Source organism: Mauremys reevesii, linkage group 23 (assembly GCF_016161935.1).
Source record: "Mauremys reevesii isolate NIE-2019 linkage group 23, ASM1616193v1, whole genome shotgun sequence".
Lineage (NCBI taxonomy): Eukaryota > Metazoa > Chordata > Testudines > Geoemydidae > Mauremys > Mauremys reevesii.
In genome coordinates, this window is record NC_052645.1 from 3,813,484 (window position 1) to 3,837,603 (window position 24,120).

Consider the following 24,120-nt stretch of genomic DNA (forward strand, 5'->3'; position numbering starts at 1 on the left):
CGCTGTGAGCAGGATTTGAACCTGCGCAGGGGAACCCTATTGGATTTCAAGTCCAACGCCTTAACCACTCGGCCATCACAGCTGTGAGCACAAAACTGCCCCAATGCCAGAGAAACTGGTAAAGAATCACAATGCCCAGGCATGAAGTCATCTGAACTACAGGATTCCCACAGCAAACCTGGCTCCCAAAGCACAGGGGGGATTTGGGGTTTGTTCTGTTTGCTTAGCCAGGTGCCACAGGAGTCTTTGCTGCTTTTACAAATCCAGACTAACACGGCCTCTCTGATACTCCTAGTGACACTCTCCAATGGATCCCCATCCTCCACCCACCTTGAGCTAGGTAGGAGTGGATCATCATTATCCCTACTTGAGAGAGGGAGAAGCTAAGGCTGAGAAAGGAGAATTGACTTGTCTTAGGTCACACAGCCAGCCAGTGGCAGAGTTGGGAATAGGACCCAAGAGCCCTGATTTTGAAACTAACCATCAGATCGTGAATTTCAAACACTGAATGACCTGAATAAAGTGCTCTCAGATGAGCTCCAGACCAACAACAGTTCACAGTAATTATTCAGCAAGTATTTGAGGAGAACTGCAATGTTAGAGAGAATCATGAACTGCTCAGAGACCATTAATGCAGCAAAGCAGCAAAATTTGTCAACATATAACAGGTTATGACTTATTTCCTTGGTCTTAAAAGAGAACAACAAGGACCTGAGTCTCCTCCCTGTCAATAACCCCCTGCTCAGCCAATCAGGGTAGAGACTGAGGACGGGAGGCTGAGGCTTCTCACCAGAGAGCCCAAAGCATGGCCCAGGTCACTGGTGGGGATCACTGCCCGAGCACTATTTCAGCCCCACATTTTTGGGTGGACCTCCCACAGTGGGAGCTGCAGAGCACTCCCCCACAACACACACACACACACACACACACACACACACACACCGCTCCTGGTGTTGGGAGGGGAACAGGTGAAAGGACAAAAGAAGCAAGAGACAAAGAGTAAGGAGGGAGGGATGGATGGAGGAAAAGGTGAAACAGAAAGGACAAACCCTAATGTCCCCACTGATTCTATGGGACAAAATCCCAGGTGCGGAATAAAATTCTGCCTCCTTAAGTTTGTGTTTTCCATGCCTAGAATTCAACTGTCACCAGATGGATCAGACCGAACAGGTTTCAAACCTCAAGGAGGCTCTTACCTTCTAAACAGAGATGGATGTTTTCTAGTAAAATCACTAAAAGGGAAGGAGAAAACTCTAAAGAGGTTCCTCCTGGTGCTCACATCTGTGAACCCGAATACTCTCTCAGTCCTCAAAGAGAGACCTGGAGAAGGAGACTTGCTGAAGCAAAGCCACAGGGGTCTCTGAGGTTTCCTGGCCCCTCACCCCTGTCCTGCCTGGCTGATGTCAGCATCTCTCTGTGAGGTCACCACCTCCCCACCACCTTGGACCAATAGTCTTAGGTCCTGCAAAAGGCCTTTGTGATGTCACTGCCACACCCCTCCCTTGCTGTGCTAATGTCCTGCCCCTGGCCAGGCACTTTGGAGGTTTGAGCTACTCCCTGTGGATCACCCCACTCAAGGAGCGTTCGTTCTAGGAAGCAAGCCGGCTAGACAGGAAAACATCAGATGCTGCTGCTCCCAATGCTACACTCAGCTTTTCAGAAATTAGTCGCCTTTATGGCCAGAAGAGACGATTAGAGCATCTAATCTGACCACTTGAGGATCACTTGAGCTGCAGTCAAGCACTCTACCGCTGAGCTATACCCCCACAATGACCTGAGTAGGGAATCGTGATTTTCAGGACTTTGAAGGACAAACCCTGATTCATCGAGCTCCTTTGCCATTCCCAGACCACAGGTGGTTTTAAAAATGGGGTTTGATTAAACTTCTTAAATGTGGCAAACACCACAGCTTGCACACCCACCGATATAGCTTCTCCCACTGACATAGCTGCCACCTCTTGCAAAGTGGATTAACTACACCCACAGGAAAACTCTCTCCCATCAGCATAGAGCAGTGCTTCTCAAGCTGTGGGTCAGGCCCCCAAAGTGGGATGTGACCCTGTTTTAATAGGATTGCCAGGGCTGGCGTTAGACTTGTTGGGGCCTGGGGCTGAAGCCAAATTTCTGAGCCCCACCACCCAGGGCTGAATCCTTCAAGCTCTGGTTTTGCCCTCCCCTAACTGGGGCAGGGCTCAGGCTTTGTCTTCCCTGCCTCTGCCCAGTGTGGAGGGGCCTGGTCCCTCTTTCCAGGGCCATGGAGTAAGTTTTTTTTGGGCAGAAGGGGGTTGCAGTGAAAGGAAATTTGAGAAACGCAGGCATAGAGCCCCTGAATATGTCTAGACTTGGCTCCCCGTGGCAGATCAGACACTGAAAGTATAGCCATGGAGACACCACACACCAGCCTTGCCTAACAGGCAAGAATCAAACCTCCACAGAAAGATGCCTGTTGCTTTCTAACCCATCTCCCTAAGCCCTCAGCCACCAACACTTAACAAAGGGGCTTTTCTACACGATGGTTCTGGTCTCACTGAAGGGTCATTTCCAATTGTTTGCTCAGACCAGCATTAGGGAAAATGGTGCCCTGGCCAAAGCTTGTACTTTGGCACTTCCCCATTGCCCCTGGACGATCCCCACTCCCCCTTTACCGCTAGCTCCTGCACTCCCACCCCTTGCACCTCCTTCACCCCTTCCTCCTGCCCCCTCCTGTGCCCCCTTTGCCCTTAACTCCCTATGCCACCAGCCATTGCCCCTCTCCTGCAGCCCCTTCACATGGCTCCAGTGCTGGGGGCCCACACTTGTTCTCCCTTTCCCTGGGCTTTGGCATCACTAGCCCCTGCTTAGCGAGTAGGGTTCAGTGGTTCCCAAAATGTGGGGCATGACTCCTAGGGGGACACAGAGGAACATTCATGGGGGCACCTCAGGGCCTGAGCCAGCCCCCATGGAGGGAGCAGCACTCAGCCCCACTCTGCCCCAGCTCTTCCCCAACCCCACCCTCAGCCTGGGGCTCTGGCTCCCAGCTCAGCCTCGACCCCCTTACCCCTGTCTGCACCCCTCTCCCCAGCAAGCAACAGCCCCACTCCCAGCCTCAGTTCTTGACTGCGGCTTCCAAGGGGCCACAGCCATGGCTAAGAGGGCACAGTGTGAAATGTTTGGGGACCACTGGTTTAGGGTGATGTTCTCAATCACTTCTATGAAGTCCAATAAAAGCTATTCCTCACCCACCTACCCCTCCATCAGGACAGTCTAGGTATGTTCTGCTGCCCTTCACTCATGCAGGAAGGATAATAACATTTCATTCCATTGAATCCTAAAGTGATTTGTAACCCGCCACCAGCCGAAACTGGTCATTTTGGGAAAGCAGCCCCATCATGCTGCATACCTAGGCAGAGTAGGTGTGTCTGTGCAAACACGCTCTGTTCCTGAAGTCTTTCCCCCAGCTCCTCACTAGATGTGAGGGGGGAGCTCATTCAGCCCCTGCTTCTGTGTAGTATTTAAAAACTCCTTATTGTCCCTAGCTCTGCTGGCCTTAGATTTCTCCTCCTGTCCTATTTTAACAGCTCAGATGAGGTGGCCGAGTGGTTAAGGTGATGGACTGCTAATCCATTGTGCTCTGCATGCATGGGTTCGAATCCCATCCTCATCGGATGCATTTAGTTTTCACCCCTCCTTTGTAGACAACCATCTCCCCCTTTGGTACAATGACAGATCAAACGATCTTGCTTCTTGCAAACAAAAACCTTCTCAGAAACTCAGAACTCCCTTGCTTTAAATAAAATGTCTAAATCCCAGATTTCTTTAAAAAAGAAATTCTCTAGTGCTGTATTTCTTAGTTTTTATCTCAAGAGGTAACATCCTCATCTTCTCCCCCAAACACCCTGGGACCTGCCCAAATTATTAAAATACCCTCAACCCGAGCAAGGCCAGAGCAGTGAACCAGAGCTAGTGTCTAGGCCAAGCTGTTCTGAAGGAGGCAACTCAAACATTTTCTCCCTGCTTCCCTTGGCAAGGTCTGACTGAGAAAACAAAATTCCCCAAACTGAAAATTTTCTGCTGAAAAACTAATACTAGTCTGGTTGGGGACTTTGGTTTGAAAGTATTATTGTTATTATTCTCTTCTGATTTCTGAATCAGTTCAGTCTTTGTCCTCCAGGTGTGTTTCCAGCTGCTGAGTTGTGGGGGAGAGAGGCCAAGTCATGATGTCTCTTCCCCTCTTTCATAGTTTCTTCCAACTTGCTAGGAAGCTCCTTTGCTACCATGTGAGTCAAGCAGTGTCCATTGTCTCTGTGCTATCTCGGAGAAGCCTGCATTGTACACGGTTCCTGGGATAGTCCTTGGGAGTGTGGATCCCTTCAATGGGCCAGCAGCGAGTCTGGCTCCTCCCTTGTCACACCTGAAAGGCTGGTGGGGGCATTTCCCAACCTCATAACATATCTCAGTAACACACACAGAGCAAAACTTCATAACTTCCCAACCAATGCGAGCACACACAATCCAACACGATATTAATGTTCAACAGATCAAGACTTTTGAAATGATACGTCACAAGGCAGACTTTGAACAAACCATGTCATCATTATATGAGAGTGGTGAATATGGGGCTTCCAGGTGCTGTTCTGAGCACAGCGTGCCACACCTGGGCTTACATTGCAATGGAGACGTACCCTTAGAGTCCATCTCTCCTGGGATAAAGATGGCCCACACCTGACTCTCTGCCAATCCCCACTGGGCCCTGACAAGTGTTGTTCATGTTTGTATTCTGTAAAGCAGAGGAGCAGATGAAGTTTTGCTCCCAAGGTTTGTGTGTGATTCTTTGGACAGGTCTACACTACAAAATTAGGTTGGTGTAATTACATTACTTAGGCTGGCAATGCAGTTCTATAAACCTAATCCCGGTGTAGATAGCGGCTCAGCTGTCAGAACTTTCTGGAGCTATGAAAGGGGAGGGGCCCATGGCTCTGTAGCAGGAATGCAGGGCAGGTGAGTTCACGGCAGGCATGGTGGGATACTGGTGGAGGCCAGTTATGGTGATATAATGACCAGCAGCATTTACACTGACATTTGTCACTTTAAGTTTGCTGCAAAAAGCACTAGGCCTCTCGTCGAGGTGGTTTTATTTTGTCACCAAAACAGGGCAATTTTGTCGCCAGACGTGGTATTGCAGTGTGTGCACCAGCCAAAAACTGCTGACCGAGGGAGCGTTGTGTGTTTTTCACACATCCTAGCAATATAATGATGCTGAAGTAACCTTGTAGTGCAGACCTGGCCAAAGATTCACACACACACACACACACACAGACACACACAGACACACACACACACACACTCACACACTGCTTGCAAGGAAAACCTCACCTGCTCCTCTGCTTTGCAGAATCCAAACACAAGCAAAGCTTGTCAGGCCCCAGTGGGAATGGCAGGGAGTCCGGTGTGGGCAGACAGTGTGTTGTTGTCACAGGGAGGCACCATGGCTTAGCTGGCTAAAGCACCTGTCTTGTAAACAGGAGATCCTGGGTTCAATTCCCAGTGGTGCCTTGTTGACTAACTCTTGGGCAACCTCGTATTGACTACTGTGGGAAGACAAAACACAGAGCTCTTTGGTCCAGCCCAGTATAGTTGTTTAAATTATACTCACAGGCACTGATAACAGACTTACTGAAAGTTTGGGAGTTAAGAGCTGATAGGTCAGTGTTCCAGCCTGTCACAGATGATCCTGCTTCCTCTGGGACAGGGGCAGGTCTGGGCTCTCACACGGAATGGCTCATTGTGGCTGGCAGAACCTGTGGGCGGCTCATTTAGTTTGCACCGAGGGTTGAGTCCTGCTTTGTGCACCGTGTGTGAGGATGAAAATCCTAAACTGCCCTTTGAAATAACGAATGCAGCAGGACGTGTTATTGTCCCTGCGCCAAAGCAGACAGACCAATGGAGAAATGCCATTGAGTCCAGGGTAATACTCCACTGCCATTTTACCTTTTTTGCTTGCTAAACTCCCTCCCAACCTTGAGGGCTCCCAGAGCCCGGTATTGAGCCTGAGCCGAGAGGTCTACGCTGCAAATTTACCACCCCATGGCCCTAGCCTGGGAGCCTGCACTGGCATGGGACAGCGCTGGGTGTTTCATTGCAGTGTGGACATAGCCCAGCATTATGTCTACACTGCCATTAACACACCCAAGTCACTATTCTCAAACCCTGGGTCAGTTGATTCAGAGTAGACACTTGGGCTTCAGCCCAGCCTCCAAGACCCCACGAGGGGTGAGGGTCTCCGAGCCTGGGCTCCAGTCTGAGCCCAGATGTCTACGCTGTAGTTTTTAGCTCCACAACCTGAGCCCCAGGAGCCCAAATCAGATCATCCAGGCCAGCCGGGCCAGTGGGATTTTATCACAGTCTAGATGCCCTCTCAGGGTATGTCTACACTGCAATGTAAGCCCAGGGTTAGCAGAAGTCATGTCAGCAGCCCCAACACATAAACATAAACCACGAGGGAAAGACCCACCCCCCAGATAAGCTGGGCAGTGTCCTTCTCCCTACGGTTCGTAAGTCCAGCAACCAAAAGTCCTTTAACATGAGCCATCCCCTCTCTGCACCCCACTCACAGCTGTTGTCCTTAGTCAGTGCAAGCCCAGAGGTGCCTCTGTAGAGTTCACCTGCCATCCTGGGTGGAAAAGGGGGGAAAATAAGAAGGCACCCTACTCACTATGTTGTCTAGGGACTCACTCATCCCTCCACAGCCACCCTGTCCTAAAGTTGGTCTAACACCTAAATTTTAGCACTGGGACCCAGACCCCAGCCCACTTGGCTTTGGATCCCCTGTCCCCTGCCTAGCAAGTGCTATTGAATTGAGGGTGAGTCCCTCAATCAGGGTCTGCCAAGCACAGTTGTGCTGCCCTCGATTCACACAACAAGGATAACAACCCTTTATTTCTCCTGCCCCTATAACATGGAGACTGGGAATCCAACACCAGCCACAAGTGATCATTTCGGCAAGCAACCCAACCTATTTCCAACACACTGTAAAATCCACATGCAGACTCATATATGAAACCTTGCAAGAAAATCTTCCTGAGGGGGTTTGAAGCACCTGCTGCTGGAGGGAAGGAGGGAGCCGTGGATTGGGATTGAGGAGCAGCATGAGGAGAAGGAGCCTGTGGGTTGGGACAGAGGAGAAGGGTGAAGAGGAGCAGGCTCTGGTTGGGAGTGAGGAGCAGTGAGCATAGGAGGGACTGAGGGTTGGGTCTGAGGGGCACTGGGAAAAGAGGGGACATGGGTTTAGGCTGAAGAGCATCTTCATTTGGGGATCCAGCAGGACTGGGGAAGGCAGCAGGTGATTCTAATTCCTTAGGGATATTCTGTGTGTTTGTATGTGTGTGTGTGTGTGCGCGCAGGGGAGGAACATGCTCTATGCCCAGAGGCCTTTATTCCTCCAGGCTGCAAGGACAGAGGGGCTGTCAGGAAGTTGCCCCTTCAAACCACACACAAAAAGGCCCTTCTGAGGAAAGGGAAAATCCTGAAGAGAAAAAGTAACATCAAAGTTGACTCCAGCACGACAGTGTAAGATCTCGGGGAGTAGTTTATCACTTGACCAGGGACTTGAACCCTGGACCCTCAGATTAAAAGTTTGATGCTCTGCCTACTGACCTAGCCAGGCTCACAAAGAAAAGCAGCAAGTTGGTGCAGAGGAGAAACTAGTCAAGAAAACAAGAGCAGGAAACAATAGGGGAAACCTGCTGCTCTCTCTGGCCTGGTCAACACTACGAGTTTATATCGAATTTAGCAGCGTTAAATCGCATTAACCCTGCACCCGTCCACACAACGAAGCCCTTTATATCGATATAAAGGTCTCTTAATACCGGTATCTGTACTCCTCCCCGACGAGGGGAGTAGCGCTGAAATCGATATTGTCATGTCGGATTAGGGTTAATGTGGCCACAATTCGACGGTATTGGCCTCCGGGTGCTATCCCACAGTGCACCATTGTGACCGCTCTGGACAGCAATCTGAACTCGGAGGCACTGGCCAGGTAAACAGAAAAAGCCCCATGAACTTTTGAATTTCATTTCCTGTTTGCCCGGCGTGGAGCGCCGATCAACACAGGTGACCATGCAGTCCCAGAATCAAAAAAGAGCTCCAGCATTGACTGTAGGGGAGATACTGAAGCTGATCTTTGTATGGGGAGATGAATCTGTTCTATCAGAACTCCGTTCCAAAAGACGAAATGCCAAAACATTTGAGAAAAATCTCCCAGGCTATGACGGACAGAGGCCACATCAGGGACTCAACACAGTGCTGAAACTTAAGGAGCTGAGATAAGCATACCAGAAAGCCAAAGAATGAAATGGATGCTCACGGAGGGAGGGGCGGCTGATGACTGTAGCTATCCCATAGTTCCCGCACTCTCCAAAAACCATTTGAATTCTTGGCTGAGTTCCCAAAGCCTGAAGGGTCAAAAACATTGTCACGGGTGGTTCAGGGTATATGTCGTTGCCCCCCCTCCCCCGTGAAAGCAAAGGGAAAAAAATCATTTCTCGCCATTTTCAATGTCACCGTATGTCTACTGGATGCTGCTGGCACATGTTGTGCTGCAGCGCTACACAGCAGCATCCCCTTCCCTTCCCTTCCCTTCCAGATGGCAGACGGTACAGTAGAACTGGTATGCGTCATCGTCGTCCCATGAGTGCTCCTGGCTGGCCTTGGTGAGGTCGCCCAGGGGCACTTGGGCAAAAATGTGAATGACTCCCAGGTCATTCTCTTCTTTAAGCTTTGTCTAATGGAGATTCAGTCCTGCCTGGAATATCATAGCAGCTGGAGGCTTCTCTCCCCTCCCCACTTTGAACTCTACTTGCAGAGGCAATAAAGTCAGTGTTGTTTCAAATTCCTGCATTCTTTATTACTTCGTCACACAAATGGGGGGATAACTGCCACAGTAGCCCAGGAGGAGTGGGGGAGGAGGGAAGCAATGGGTGTGGTTGTTGCAGGGGCACCCCCTAGAATGGCATGCAGCCCATCATTTCTGCGGGATGTCTGGGGCTGTGACCCGGAGCGGCTGTTTGCCTCTCTGGTTCTTTAGCAGGCTTGCCTGATAGTCTAGACAGGACTGACTCTCCCTTTAGACAAAACGTAAAGAAGGGAATGACCTGGGGAGTCATTCCCATTTTTGTCCATGCGTCCCCGGCCGACTTCACCGAGGCTGGCCAGGAGCACCCATGACAGCAGCAAATGGTACAGTATAACTGGTAACTGTCATTGTCAACTTGCAAAGCAGCAGATGGGACAGTATGGCTAGTAACTATCTTTGCTAACTTGCAAAAGGCAAGGGGATGCTGCTGTGTAGCGCTGCAGTACCGCGTCTGTCAGCACCATCCAGTAGACATACGGTGACAGTGAAAAAAGGCTGAACGGGCTCCATGGTTGCCGTGCTATGGCGTCTGCCCGGGCAATCCAGGGAAAAGGGCGCGAAATGATTGTCTGCCGTTTCTTTCACAGAGGGAGGATTGAGTGACGACATTTACCCAGAATCACCCACGACACTGTTTTTGCCCCATCAGGCATTGGGATCTCAACCCGGAATTCCAATGGGCAGGGGAGACTGCGGGAACTATGGGATAGCTATGGGATAGCTACCCACAATGCAACACTCTGGAAATTGACGCTAGCCTCGTACATGGATGCACACCACTTAATTAATGTGCTTAGTGTGGCCGCGTGCACTCGACTTTATACAATCTGTTTCCAAAAAACAGTTTCTGTAAAATTGGAATAATGCCGTAGTGTAGACATACCCTGTGATTAACAACTTTGCTGGCTAATTGAAAGGCTGATGGTTCAAACCCAAGTGAAGATGGAGGTGTTTTTTTAGTGATGAGAATCCAGTACATTTTAACAGGCAGAAAAGTGCCTCAATGCTGCTCTAGCCTCATTGGGCAAGCATAAGTGGCACTTTTGCTAGATGCATTGGTGGTATAGTGGTGAGCATAGCTGCCTTCTAAGCAGTTGACCTGGGATCGATTCCCAGCCAATGCAGGGATGTGACATTTTCTCTACTGGGAATTGGTTTTATTTCAGTCACGTTGTGTCAGTTTATCAATGAAATGAGAGAATCGATGTCCTGCAGGTCATTCAACACACAATGGAGGAAGAAAGGGGTGGGACTGTACAATGAGCTGTTGGAGTTATCTGGTATTACAATGTTTGGTTTATTTAAAAAAAAATCTTTACTTCCCTCTCCCTTTTAGACTCAGAGCCTTTAAGGTCAGAAGGGACCAGTGTGATCATCTAGTCCGACCTGCTGCACCTTGCAGGCCAAAAGACCCCACCCACCCACTCCTGTAATAGACCCGGGAGGGGAGGCAGCTCTGTGCTCTGCCCCTACCCCAGGCAGCACATGGAGGCCCTCTGCTCCCCTGCCCACATCAGTGTGCAGAGACTTGCCAGCAGCACTAAGGTGGCTCCCTGCCCACTCTGCCTCCGTCCCTCTGTGCCGCTCCCAGAAGTGGTTGGCACGTCCCAGCATCCCCTGGGGTGGGGGGAGTGTCTCCATTCACTGCCTCTGCCCCGAGTACCAACTCCGCAGTGCCCATTGGCCAGGAACTGCAGCCAATGGGAGCTCTGGGGGCGGCGCCTGCAGGCAGCGGCACACGGAAACCCCCCTGGCCCCGCCCACCTAGGACCTGCTGCCGGAGGGTTGTGTGTACCAGTCACTTTGGGAGCTGCAGTGCCCAGGGTAAGCGCCACCCCTCCTGCACTCCACCCCCCTCCCCCAGCACAGAGCCCGCACCCCGCACCCAAATTTCCTCCCAGAGCTTTGCTTGTCTTCCTTTCACCCAGAACTGTCCTTCTCCTGGGCTGCAAGTGGCCATCCCTGGGAAGCCAAGAGACAGGCACAGGATTCTACCTCCCAGCAGCCAACCGCACCTCCCCAGGCTTTGCAGAATGACTGGTGGTGCTCTACTAACCCCACTTAGCCGCACTGAGGTGCTGAGCTTCTGCCCTGCCTTCCTCAGCTCGACTTTCCTCTTTTGCCCCATTCCCGCCTCACTCCCTCCTTTGGCAAGTCACACAGAGGAGGCAGCAGGAAGAGCCGGCCGCCATAGGCCAACCTCCCAGGGCAGAGGAGACCAAGCCACAAGGCTTCAAAAGGTGCCTGGCCAAGGTCCTCTAGCTTTCCCGTGCTGATGCCAAGGCTTTTTCCCAGCTCATTTCACCACCCGCTATCTTGCAGGGGTTGGGGTTATCGCAGGTGTTACCCGAAATTGGGCCAGCTAGTCAGCGTAGGGAGGACTAATGACCCACCAGAGTTTGGCAGAAAGCAGCACGTTTGTTATAATGACAGCTAAGCTCAAAAGAAGAAGCGGGTGGGGGGGAGGTGTCACACTCACACTTGCATACTCACGCTCCCAGGACAGGCAGGGAACTGGAGATGTCAGGATTCTGCAAGGTAAGTGTCCCACAGCGCAGCTATGGATGGTGTGATGAAGGTAAGTCTTTCTGAGGCACAATGAAATGCAACGCAGAGAACCACTGGCCAGGCGGTCCGGGCAAAGGGCATTCACTGGAGGTACAAGCTTGTGAGTGCTCTCCTGAGCACAGGGCCCTTCCCCTTTTAAGGGCCTGCACCTCATGGCCTGCGACTAGAGATGACTTGGCTGCATCTGGTTGGTCACACTCCACCTTGGGCAGTGTCCATGCTCTGGGTGTGTGAGTGCTGCCTAATTAGAGTCCCAGACGCCTTGTCTACCTGGAAGCTCTTCTGCTCTTCACCCAGAACATTCATCCCAGGAGCATTCCAGGAGGGCTGGGGAGGGGGAAAGCCACTTCACAGGCATTCAGAGAGGGACAGGAGACAAAAGTGGGAGCAGGGGAAGTATAACAGACCTTCTGAGCATAGAAATCACTGCTGCTCCTACAACCGCAGGGACAGGCCAGTAGGAGCTGGGAAAATTAAACCCACATGTTTCTGCCTGGTTTTCAATGAGGGACCTTTTGCATGTTAGGCAAACGTGATAACCACTACACTACAGAAACTCTGTCAAAGGGCTCTGTCCCTCCCTTCATAAGACCATAAGAATGGCCATATTGGGTCAGACCAAAGGTCCATCCAACCTCACATCCTATCTGCTAACAGTGGCCAATGGCGGGTGCCCCAGAGGGACTGAACCTAACAGGTAATGATCAAGTGATCTCTCTCCTGCCCTCCATCTCCCCCCTCTGACAAACAGAGGCTAGGGATACCATTCCTTACCCAGCCTGGCTAATAGCCATTCATGGACTTAACCTCCATTAATTTATCTGCAAAAAGAACAAGGAGTACTTGTGGCACCTTAGAAACTAACAAATTTATTTGAGCATAAGCTTTCCTGGGCTAAAACCAACTTCATTGGATGCATGCAGTGGAAAATACAGCAGGAAGATATATATATATACACACACAGAGAACATGAAAAATTGGGTGTTGCCATACACACTATAACGAGAGTGATCAGTTAAGGTGAGCTATTATCAGCAGGAAAAAAAACCCTTTTGTAGTGGCTTTCATGGCCTTTGAGAAAGCAAGACAGAGCCTTGGAAGGCCCCGCAGAGTTTGTGGCACAGGAATTGTTCTCAGATTCCACTGAGACTTCAACTCAGATTGCAGGATTCAAAGTCCTGAGTGCTGGCCCTTACACCATGGGACCAGCAGAGCACGTGTTGATTACTGTCGACTTCCAGCAGGGAGGACTCTGTGGGCAGGGGCGGCTCTAGGCATTTTGCCACCCCAAGCACGGCAGGCAGGTTGCCTTCGGCGGCTTGCCTGCGGGAGGTCTGCCGAAGTTGCAGGACCAGCAGACCCTTCGCAGGCATGCCGCCGAAGGCAGCCTGCCTGCCGCCCTTGCGGCGACCGGCAGAGTGCCCCCAGCGGCTTGCTGTCCCAAGCACCCGCTTGGCGTGCTGGGGCCTGGAGCCGCCCCTGTCTGTGGGGACAATTTTTTCTGGCAGGGAGGACTCAGTGGGAACATGCCTCTGTGACCAGCCCTGCATTTGCTCAAAAAGTCAGCACACAGCACTTTCCTACAGGCCCAGAGGCCTTTCTTCCTCCAGACTGTGAGGCCAGTGGACAGGTGAGGCAATAGCACCTTCAGTCCCAGGCAGTAAAGGGCCCTTCCTAGGAAAGGCCATGTCCTGAAAAGGAAAAACTAAAGTAAAGGAAAGGAAAGTCCTGGGGGATAGTGTTTCTTTACCTGACTAGGGACTTGAACGCTGGACCCTCAGATTAAAAGTCTGATGCGCTGCCAACTGAGCTAGCCAGGCTCACATTTTAAAGAGGCAAATTTCATGCAGAAGAGAAACTAGTCAAGAAATATGAGGGCAGGAAACAATACAGAAAACCTGCTACTCTCACTCTCTTAGCAGTCCTAGCCCCAGCCTGCTCCTCCATCTGGAGCCCTGAAGCCGTATTCTTTTTTTCGTTAAATATCAAATCCAGGAGAAAACACAGTTATACAAAGCAAAATGAAATCACAAACAGAAATGTCATTGGAAATACAGAAATAAAAAAGGAAAATGCAATCCCCATCACTTTATCATGTCGGGGCCATTCCTGTATCAAGAGCACCCGCGAAGGTCCCTGTGTGCTTACGAGAAACCTGGAGCAACTCATACCACAGCCTGAACATGAAACTCAACTGCTCCCAGGTACTGCAGTAAAACCCTTTCCCTGCTGTGATGTTGCACTCCATAGGATTTTATGAAAATATGCTAATGAGTGTGAATATAAAGTGACTGGACTATGCTTCATGCAAAAGGTCTCTTGTAAGGTATCATTACAAAGCTTATAATCTACTGTGTGTGTTCATCCTATTTGTATGAACCGATCATTCTTGGATCTGAAACTAGAAATATGAACTATAACTCTGAGGTCCTGTTGTAATGATGCAAAGTGTGGGCCATTAACAGTGGTTTGGACTCCTGATGGCTCCCATTAACCAGGACAATTGACTGTAGATGGCTCTGTCCTACACCATCTGTGAGTCAGGCCAGGAAGAATGAAGGCTTGGGGGTCTCACAGGACATGTGACCATGTCCCCCGGTACAGGAATCCATCTTAAACCTGGGGCTCTTCCCCAGGAGAGAGACAAAAGATTCCTGCCTTGTACCAAAGCTGTATAAGGGGGTGGAACTGAACAAACATGGCTGCAGTCATGAGACATCCCCCAGCTACCACCTGAGCTGGAACAAGGACTGTACCAGGTGAAAAGATTGGGTCCAGACAAGAAATAAGTCTAGTCTTTGCCTCTCAGTCTTTGCAGATGGGACCTTTCCCTCCAGTGCTGGAGGATTTGCCCTTCTCATCTACCCTTGTCCCAAGCAGCACAGCGGGTGGGAATCTTAAATGTACAGAGAAGACTTAGGAGCAGAAACCCCCCCAGACCTTCCATGCAATTAGCACTTGCCCCTCACTGAGCAGGATTAAAACTCCTGCAGGGAGACTGCTGGGCCACATCCCCTCTGGGCATGAGCAAAGCAGCAGGGTGAAAAAGTGAAGCTGGAGATACAACCCAGGGCCTCATACATGCAAAGCATGTGCTCTACCACTGAGCTACGTCCCCAGATGGGCCATGTGTGCTATAGGTTACTCTCAGAGCCCTCCTGTTTCCAGAGCACCTAGTGGCCTAAAAGCAGCATGAGGGACACATTCCCTGCTCTGAGGCCAAAATAATACACTGATGATAATAAGAAGTATATAGAAAGATTTTGCTGTCACTATGGGCATAACTATGATGATTGTTTCGTGTTTCACTCTTAATATCTGGCACCACCACTGCCTTTCCCTTTAGTCTTGCAGTTAACAAAGGGTAAAACTAAACATCACTTCAGATACAAGGGAGTGTTTGTGTTCATTCCTGCTAGCTACACAGGGGTTTGATGTAGCTGCTTTCAATCCTCTGGCTCTGCTGGGATAAGTAACATTTCAGGCTGTCACTGAACTGAAGAGAGGAGATCACTTTTTGACAGGTTACGCCTCCTCTTAAGGGTGTTTGTCTGGCTGGCAGCACTGGTGCCCAGGTCTCTCCTGAGGGAAGAAAGTTTCTGTGCAAAATACTAAAACTTTTAACAGAGAGGAGGGAAAGGCGATGGCCACATGATGGGGCCAGTATGTACCACAACATGGTTCTTCTATGTGGGATGACTCTGAACACTGACTGATCTCCACTCCCTTGTGTTTGAAGAGATGTTTAGTTTTGCACTTGGGAACCTATAAGGCTGAAGCAATTTTATGGATGGTGACACTACGATTGAAGGGTTATTTAATGTTGTAAAAATTGTTAAAAACACTGAGCTTAAACTGGAATTGCCTGTTATTAAAGGCTGGTTTCCCCACGTCAGTTCCATAAGTTCTGCTAGAAACACCCTGGATTCTCTCCTGCCTCGGTGGGAACTGCAGGGAATCGTCCCCTGCTGCCCTTGGCTCCAAGCTGGTTTTTTTGGGGAGGGGGCATGGAATTGATTTGTTTGCTGTTGAGAAGGGAGCCAGGCCAGTTCTCAGGGAACGAGAACTCCCAGCATCTTCCCAGCCCAGCCCAGGCTGCTGCCCTGTCCCAGCCTCTGTTCCCCTGGGGGCCCTGTGTGTTTGACTCTAGAGCAGGCCGGGAGCAGCAGCTGAGGCAGAGGACAGCCTGGGCCGGGCAGATAAGAAGGAGTTTAGCCAGCAAAAAAGGTAAAATGGCAGGGGAGTATTACCTTGGACTCGACGGCATTTCTCCACTGGTCTGTCTGCTTTGGGGCAGGGACAATAACACGTCCTGCTGCATTCGTTATTTCGAAGGGCAGTTTAGGATTTTCATTCTCACACACGGTGCACGAAGCAGGATCCAACCTTTGCCGTAAACTAAACAAGCTGCTCACAGATTCTGGCAGCCACAATGAGCATTTGGGTGAGAGCTCAGAACTGCCCCTGTCCCAGAGGGAGGGGGTCATCCGTGTGGGGACTGGCCCACTGACCTACCCGCTCCTAACTCCCAAACATTCAGTAACTCTGTTATCAGTGCCTGTGAGTGTTATTTAAACCATAAGAAAAACCACACTGGGCCAGACCAAAAGGCCCATCTAGCTCTGAATCTTGTCTTCTGCCAGTAGCCAATACCAGCTGCCCCAACAACCAGTCAACAAGGCACCACTGGGAGTTGAACCTGGGAATCTCCTGTTTACGAAACATAGGTTTTAACCAGCTAAGCCATGGCGCCTGTGGGTAACTATAACACACTCTCTACCCACACCTGACTCCCTGCCATCACCAAAAGGGGTGTGTGTGTGTGTGTGTGTGTGTGTGTGTGTGTGTGTGTGTGTGTGTGTGTGTGTGTGTGTGTGTGTGTGTGTGTGTGTGTGTGTGTGTGTGTGTGTGTGTGTGTGTGTGTGTGTGTGTGTGTGTGTGTGTGTGTGTGTGAGAGAGAGAGAGAGAGAGAGAGAGAGAGAGAGAGAGAGAGAGAGAGAATCTTTGGCCAGGTCTGCACTACAAAGTTATTTCAGCAGAATTATATTGCTCAGGTATGTGAAAAACACACAACTTTATCTAGGTCGGCAGCTTGTGGCTGGTGCACACACTGCAATGCCACGTCTGGCGACAAAACTGCCCTGTTTTGCTGACAAAATAAAACGACTTCGATGAGAGGGCTAGAGCTTTTTGCAGCAAACTTAAAGTAACAGAGTAAATGCTGCTGTTCATTATATCACCATAATTGGCCTTCCCCAGTATCCCACAATGCCCGCCGTGAAATCGCCTGCCCTGCATTCCTGCTACAGAGCCATGGGCCCCTCCCCTTTCATCGCTCTGGGAAGTTCTGACAGCTGAGCCTGCTGCTCTGCTCCGGCAGCCAGGAGCAAATCACTGCCTTGGATGCTGCTCTCTCCCACACTGCGAACACAGAGCAGGGTGGCGGGAACTTCCTGACAGTGTAGGGGGGACACTGGCATCCGAACTGTGACACGCCCATGACACCCCTTCCCTCGAGGAGGCTCTTACCTTCTAAACAGGGACATTTGTTTTCTAGTAAAATCACTAAAGGGAAGGAGAAAACTCAAAAGAGGTTCCTCCTGGTGCTCACGTCCGTGAACCCGAATACTCTCTCAGTCCTCAAAGAGAGACCTCGAGAAGGAGACTTGCTGAAGCAAAGCCACAGGGTCTCTGAGGTTTCCCTGGCCCCTCGCCCCTGTCCTGCCTGGCTGATGTCAGCATCTCTCTGTGAGGTCACCACCTCCCCACCACCTTTGACCAATAGTCTGAGGTCCTGCAAAAGGCCTTTGTGATGTCACTGCCACACCCCTCCCTTGCTGTGCTAATGTCCTGCCCCTGCCTAGGCACTTTGGAGGTTTGAGCTACTCCCTGGGGATCACCCCACTCAAGGAGCATTCGTTCTAGGCAGCAAGCCGGCTAGACAGGAAAACATCAGATGCTGCTCCCAATGCTACACTCAGTTTTTCAGAAATTATTCGACTTTATGGCCAGAAGAGACCATTAGAGCATCTAATCTGACCTCCTGCATATCACAGGCCTCCTGTATGATACAAGAGCTACTTTTGGGGCAAACACATTCCAGAAAACCATCTAGTCTTCATTAAATGACATCAAGAGATGGTGAATCCACCACTTTCCTTGGTAGCTTGTTCCTGTGGTGATTCATCCTCGCTGTAGAATAAATGTGTCTTATTTGTAATATGAATTTGTCTCTTTTCACCTTCCAGCCACTGGGTTTTGTTATGCCTTTCTCTGCTGGATTAAAGAGCCCTTTAATACCCAATCTTTTCTCTCCATTAAGGCCTTTCAACACTTCAATGAAGTCACCTTTCAATCTTCTTTTGATAAGCTAAACAGGTTGAGCTCGTTCAATAGCTCCCTAGAAGGCATTTTTCTTCAGCCTTCAGAACATTTATTGGCTCTTTGGTCATCAGATTCCTGAACTGCAGCTGGATGTGGTTCTTGTTCTTCTGCACAGCACAGCTCCTGGAGAAGAGGGATCTGCAAATGTACATTCATATGATACCTTTGTTTAACTGATGAAAACATAAACTAGACACTTAGAGGATTGGAACTGATTTCAGCTGATGGACAGCTTTGCTAGGTTTTTAATGCATTTGGACAGTGAAATGTTGAGTGTTTACATTCATATGAAGCATCCCCGTATAGTGGAGCTCCTGAACATAATGGAGAATGGAAATGAAAATGTTTTCCTTTTTTAAAAAAAAGAAAAAAGGTTATAAGAGAACACAGGAGTTTGACCAAGTACCACTGTGAGCAGCAAGAAGCACTCTATCACTGAGCTATACCCCCGTGACAACAGGAATATAGAATTGTGATCTCCAGGACTTTGCAGGATAGACCCTGCTTCATCGAGCTCCTTTGCCATTCCCAGACCACAGGTGGTTTTAAAAATGGGGTTTGATTAAACTTCTTAAATGTGGCAAACACCACAGCTTGCACACCCACCGATATAGCTTCTCCCATTGACATAGCTGCCACCTCTTGGGAAGTGGATTAAATACACCCACAGGAAAATTCTCTCCCTTTAGCATAGAGCAGTGGTTCTCAAACTGTGAGTCAGGAACTCAAAGTGGGTCATAACCCTGTTTTAATGGGGTCGCCAGGGCTGGCATTAGACTTGTTGGGGCCAGGAGCTGAAGCCAAAAGTCTGAGCCCCACCACTCAGGGCTGAATCTCTCAAGCTCTGGTTTTGCCCTCCCCCAACTGGATAAGAGGGCACAGTGTGAAATGTTTGGGGACCACTGGTTTAGGGTGATGTTCTCAATCACTTCTATGCAGTCCAATAAAAGCTATTCCTCACCCACCTACCCCTCCATCAGGACCGACTAGGTATGTTCTGCTGCCCTTCACTCATGCAGGAAGGATAATAACATTTCATTCCACTCAATCCTAAAGTGATTTGTAACCCACCACCAGCCAAAACTGGTCATTTTGGGAAAGTGGCCCCATCATGCTGCATAGCTAGGCAGAGTAGGTGTGTCCATGCAAACACGGTCTGTTCCTGAAGTCTTTCCCCCAGCTCCTCACTAGATGTGAGCGGGGAGCTCATTCAACCCCTGCTTCCGCTTAGTATTGAAAAACTCCTTATTGTCCCTAGCTCTGCTGGCCTTAGATTTCCCCTCCTGTCTTTTTCATGACATTTCTCATGAGGTGGCTGAGTGCTTAAGGTGATGAACTGCTAGTCCATTGTGCTCTGCATGCATGGGTTGGAATCCCATTCTCATCAGATGCATTTAGTCTTCGCCCCTCCTTTATAGACAACTATCTCCCCCTTTGGTACAATGACAGATCAAACAATGTTGTTTCTTGCAAACAAAAACCTTCTCAGAAACTCAGAACTCTCTTGCTTTAAATAAAATGTCTAAATCCCAGATTTCTTAAAAAAAAATTCTCTAGTGCTGTATTTCTTAGTTTTTATCTCAAAAGGGAACATCCTCATCATCTCCCCCAAACACTCTGGGACCTGCCCAAATTATTAAAATACCCTCAACCTGAGCAAGGCCAGAGCAGTGAACCAGAGCTAGTGTCTAGGCCAAGCTGCTCTGAAGGAGGCAACTCAAACATTTTCTCCCTGCTTCCCTTGGCAAGGTCTGACTGAGAAAACAAAATTCCCCAAACTGAAAAACCAATACTAGTCTGTATGGGGACTTTGGTTTGAAAGTATTATTGTTATTATTCTCTTCTGATTTCTGAATCAGTTCAGTTCAGTCTTTGTCCTCCAGGTGTGTTTCCAGCTGCTGAGTTGTGGGGGAGAGAGGCCAAGTCATGATGTCTCTTCCCCTCTTTCATAGCTTCTTCCAACTTGCTAGGAAGCTCCTTTGCTACGATGTGACTCAAGCAGTGTCCATTGTCGCTGTGCTATCTCGGAGAAGCCTGCATTGTACACGGTTCCTGGGCTAGTCCTTGGGAGTGTGGATCCCGTCAATGGGCCAGCAGTGAGTCTGGCTCCTCCCTTGTCACACCTGAAAGGCTGGTGGGGGGCATTTCCCAACCTCATAACATATCTCAGTAACACACACAGACCAAACTTCATAACTTCCCAACCAATGTGAGCACACACAATCCAACATGATATTAATGTTCAACAGATCAAGATTTTTGAAATGACACCTCACCAGGCAGACTTTGTACAAACCATGTCATCATTATATGAGAGTGGTGAATATGGGGCTTGCAGGGTGCTGCTCTGAGCACAGCGTGCCACACCTGGGCTGACACTGCAATGGAGACGTACCCTTAGAGTCCATCTCTCCTGGGATAAAGATGGCAGCACGGCTGGCCTGGGTCATCTGACTTGGGCTCATGGAGCTAAAGCTGAGAGGCTAAAATCTGTGGTGCAGATATTTGTGTTCACACTGAAGCCTGGGTTCAGAAACCCTCACCCCTCGTGGGGTCTCAGAGGTTGGGCTCAAGCCCATTTGTCTGCACTGTAATTTTATAGTCTTGCAGCCCAAGCCCCATAACCCTGAGTCAGCTGAGCCGGGCTTTGGGACAGGTGCCCTGGGTGTGTTAATCACAGTGTAGACATAACACTAGGCTACGTCTCCAGTGCAATGAAACTTCCTCAGCTGGGCCGGGTCACATTAATCAGGGCCATGCAGCTTGGTCTGGAGTAAAGTTGCAGTGTCCGTGTCTGGGCTCAGGCTCAGTCCCCTGCTCTAGGAGCCCAGAAGGGTGGGAGGGAGTTTAGCGAGTGGAAATGGTGAAACCGCATTGAGGGGACTGGACCACTGACCTACCAGCTCTTAACACGCAAACTTTCAGTAACTCTATTATCAGTGCCTGTGAGTGTAATTTAAACCATAAGAAAAAACACTCTGGGCCAGACCAAAGATCCAGCTAGCTCTGAATTTTGTCTTCTGACAGTAGCCAATGCCAGGTGCCCCAAAAGCCACTCCTCACCTCACCACTAGGAGTTGAACCCAGAATCTCCTGTTTACAAAGCAGGTGCTGTAATCAACTGAGCCACAGTGCCTGCTGTTACTTAAAGCATCGTGTCTGCCCACACCTGACTCTCTGCCAATCCCCACTGAGCCCTGACAAGCTTTGCTCGTGTTTGGATTCTGTAAAGCAGAGGAGCAGGGGAAGGTTTACTCCCAAGGTGTGTGAGTGATTCTTTGCACAGGTCTACGCTACAAAATTAGATCGGTGTAACTCCATTACTTAGAGGTGTAAAAAATGTACCCCCCCCCAAGCAATGCAGTTATATCAACCTAATCCTGGTGTAGATAGTGGCTCAGCTGTCAGAACTTTCTGGAGCGATGAAAGGGGAGGGGCCCAGCCTCTGTAGCAGGAATGCAGGGCAGGCGAGTTCACGGCAGGCATTGTGGGTTACTGGAGGCGGCCACTTATGGTGATATAATGAACAACAGCATTTACACTGACAATTTGTCGCTTGAAGTTTGCTGCAAAAAGCTCTAGGCCTCTCATCGAGGTTGGGATTGAGGGGCACTGGGAATAGGAGGGGCTGTGGGTTGGGACACAGGAGAAGAGGGCCGACTGAGGGAGTGTTGTGTGTTTTTCACACAACTGAGCAATATAATTCTGCTGAAATAACTTTGTAGTGCAGACCTGGCCAAAGATTCACACACACACAGCTTGCAAGGAAAACCTCACCTGCTTCTCTGCTTTGCAGAATCCAAACACATGGAAAGTTTGTCAGTCCCCACTGGGGATGGCAGAGAGTCAGGTGTGGGCAGAGATTATCCCTATCCACAGGCAGGTACCATGGCTTAGCTGTCTAAAGCACCTGTTTTGTAAACAGGAGATCCTGGGTTCAATTCCCAATAGTGCCTTGTTGAGTACCTCTTGGAGCACCTGGTATTGGCTACTGTCAGAGGACAAAACAGAGAGCTAGATGGACCTTTGGTCCAGTCCAGTATGGTTTAAATTACGCTCACAGGCACTGATAATAGAGTTGATGAAAGTTCAGGAGTTAAGACCTGATAGGTCAGTGTTCCAGCCTGTCACAGATGACCCCCGCCCCCTCCCTCTGGGACAGGGGCAGGTCTGGGCTCTCACACCAAATGGCTTATTCTGGCTGCCAGAATCCATGGGCAGCTCATTTAGTTTACATCCAGGATTGAGTCCTGCTTTGTGCACCATGTGTGAGAATGAAAATCCTAAACCGCCCTTTGAAATAACGAATGCAGCAGGACGTGTTATTGTCCCTGCCCCAAAGCAGACAGACCAATGGAGAAATGCCATTGAGTCCAGGGTAATACTTCACCATTTCCACTCGCTAAACTCCCTCCCAATCTTCTGGGCTCCTAGAGCAGGGGACTGAGCCTGAGCTGAGACACATACACTGCAACTTTACAGCCCAAGCTGCCTGACCCTGATTAATGTGACAGGGGTCAGCCGTGGGTGCTTCCTTATGTCTACACTGTGATTAACACACCCAGGGCACCTGTCTTAAAGCCCAGGTCAGCTGACCCAGGCTTATGGGGCTTGGGCTGCAAGACTAAAATTGCAGTGCAGACATATAGGCACTAGATTTGCCTTTTTCCAATCATCCAAGACCTCCCCCAATCACCATGAGTTTTCAAAGAGAATGATCAATGGCTCTGCAGTCACATCTGCCAACTCCCTCCAGACCCTCAAATGCATTAGATCCAGAACCAAGGACTTGGTCATGTCCAGCTTTTCTAAATAGTCCTGAATTTGTTCTTTCACCACTGAGGGCTGCTCCCCTCCTCCCCATACTATGCTGCCCGTGTCTGTGAAGACCGAGGCAAAAAAAAGCATTGAGCACTTCCGCTTTATCCACATCATCTGTCCCTAGGTTGCCTGCCCCATTCAATAAGGGTCCCACACTTTCCCTGACCACCTTCTTTTTGCTAACACACCTACGTAGAAATTGACTTTGAAGCTAATCAAAAGAAGTTCCATTTGAAATACAAATCATTCAAATCGATACTGGGTCAGTTTTCTCCTCTATTCTATTTCTCACACACATTCCCCCACCCCAACCTTTGGAGTGAGGTTTTACAGCCGGACATTTTAGGCCAAGGGGGGTAAATTACATCAAAGAAGCTTTTCAGGATTAGCCCCCATTTCCTACATTACTAACAAAAAGAAAAACAAGACAAGTTTTATTTCTCCAGTATAATTCAGTTGATCACACAATTAAGTCTCTTCTCCGTTAAAGAGTAACTTCATGTGTAATTTCATTTTCATTGGTAATAATAAATCCTCAACAATTAAAGAATTTTCTCATATATGGCAGTTTTCCTTTAATCCCCCTTTCCACCAGTGAACCCTTGAGTACAGTTGTGGTTAGGGATTAGATCGGGGTGGGCAAATTTTTTGGCCCGAGGGCCACATCTGGGTATGGAAATTGTATGGGGCCATGAATGCTCACGAAATTGGGGGCTGGGGTATGGGAGGGGGTGAGGGCTCTGCCTGGGGCAGTGGGCTCTGGGGTGGAGCCAGAAATGAGTTCAGGGTGTGGGAGAGGGCTCCAGGCTTGGACAGGGGATTGGGGTGGGGCGAGGGATGAGAGGTTGGGGGTGGAGGAGGGTGCTCCAGGCTGGGACTGAGGGGTTAGGAGAGTGGGAGGCTGGGGCAAGGGAGGGGGTCAGTCTCCAGTTGATGCTTACCTCAAACAGCTCCTGGAAGCAGCAGCACGTCCCCGCTCTGGTTCCTACACGGAGACATGGCCAGGCAGCTCCCAGTGGATGCAGTTCCCGGACAATGGGAACTGTGGAGGTGGTGCTTGGGGTGGGGGCAGTGTGTGGAGCCCCCTGGCTGCCCTTATGTGTAGGAGCTGGAGGGGGGACATGCCAGTGCTCCCAGGAGCCGCACCGAGCCACAGCACATGCGGAGCGGGGCAAGCCCCCGACCCGCTCCCCCGCTGGAGTGTCGGAATGTGGCAAGCCCTAGCACCTGCTCCCCAGTGGCTGGATTAAAATGTCTGAAGGGCCAGATGCGGCCCCCTGGCCGTAGTTTGCCCACCCCTGGATTAGATACAGTCCTGGATCAGAATCTCTGTAAAATAACAGAGATGAGGTTCCTATTAAAAATGCAGCCATCTCACATACGACACTGATTTCGTCCTACACACAGTTCCATCACCCACAAATGGTGAGTTCAACAAAAACACCACTTCTGTTTCC

The 24,120-nt window shown here is 49.8% G+C and overlaps 4 non-coding genes across 4 annotated transcripts; 3 read left to right on the forward strand and 1 right to left on the reverse strand.

The window, feature by feature from the left end:
* On the reverse strand, nucleotides 1–82 carry TRNAS-UGA. Its single transcript has one exon. It is a non-coding gene; the product is annotated as a tRNA-Ser (tRNA).
* Nucleotides 83–3,561: 3,479 nt separating this feature from the next.
* Nucleotides 3,562–3,643, forward strand: TRNAS-GCU. The gene has a single exon. It is a non-coding gene; the product is annotated as a tRNA-Ser (tRNA).
* Nucleotides 3,644–5,458: 1,815 nt separating this feature from the next.
* On the forward strand, nucleotides 5,459–5,532 carry TRNAT-UGU. The gene has a single exon. It is a non-coding gene; the product is annotated as a tRNA-Thr (tRNA).
* Nucleotides 5,533–9,942: 4,410 nt separating this feature from the next.
* Nucleotides 9,943–10,014, forward strand: TRNAR-UCU. The gene has a single exon. It is a non-coding gene; the product is annotated as a tRNA-Arg (tRNA).
* The last annotated feature ends 14,106 nt before the right edge of the window (nucleotides 10,015–24,120 follow it).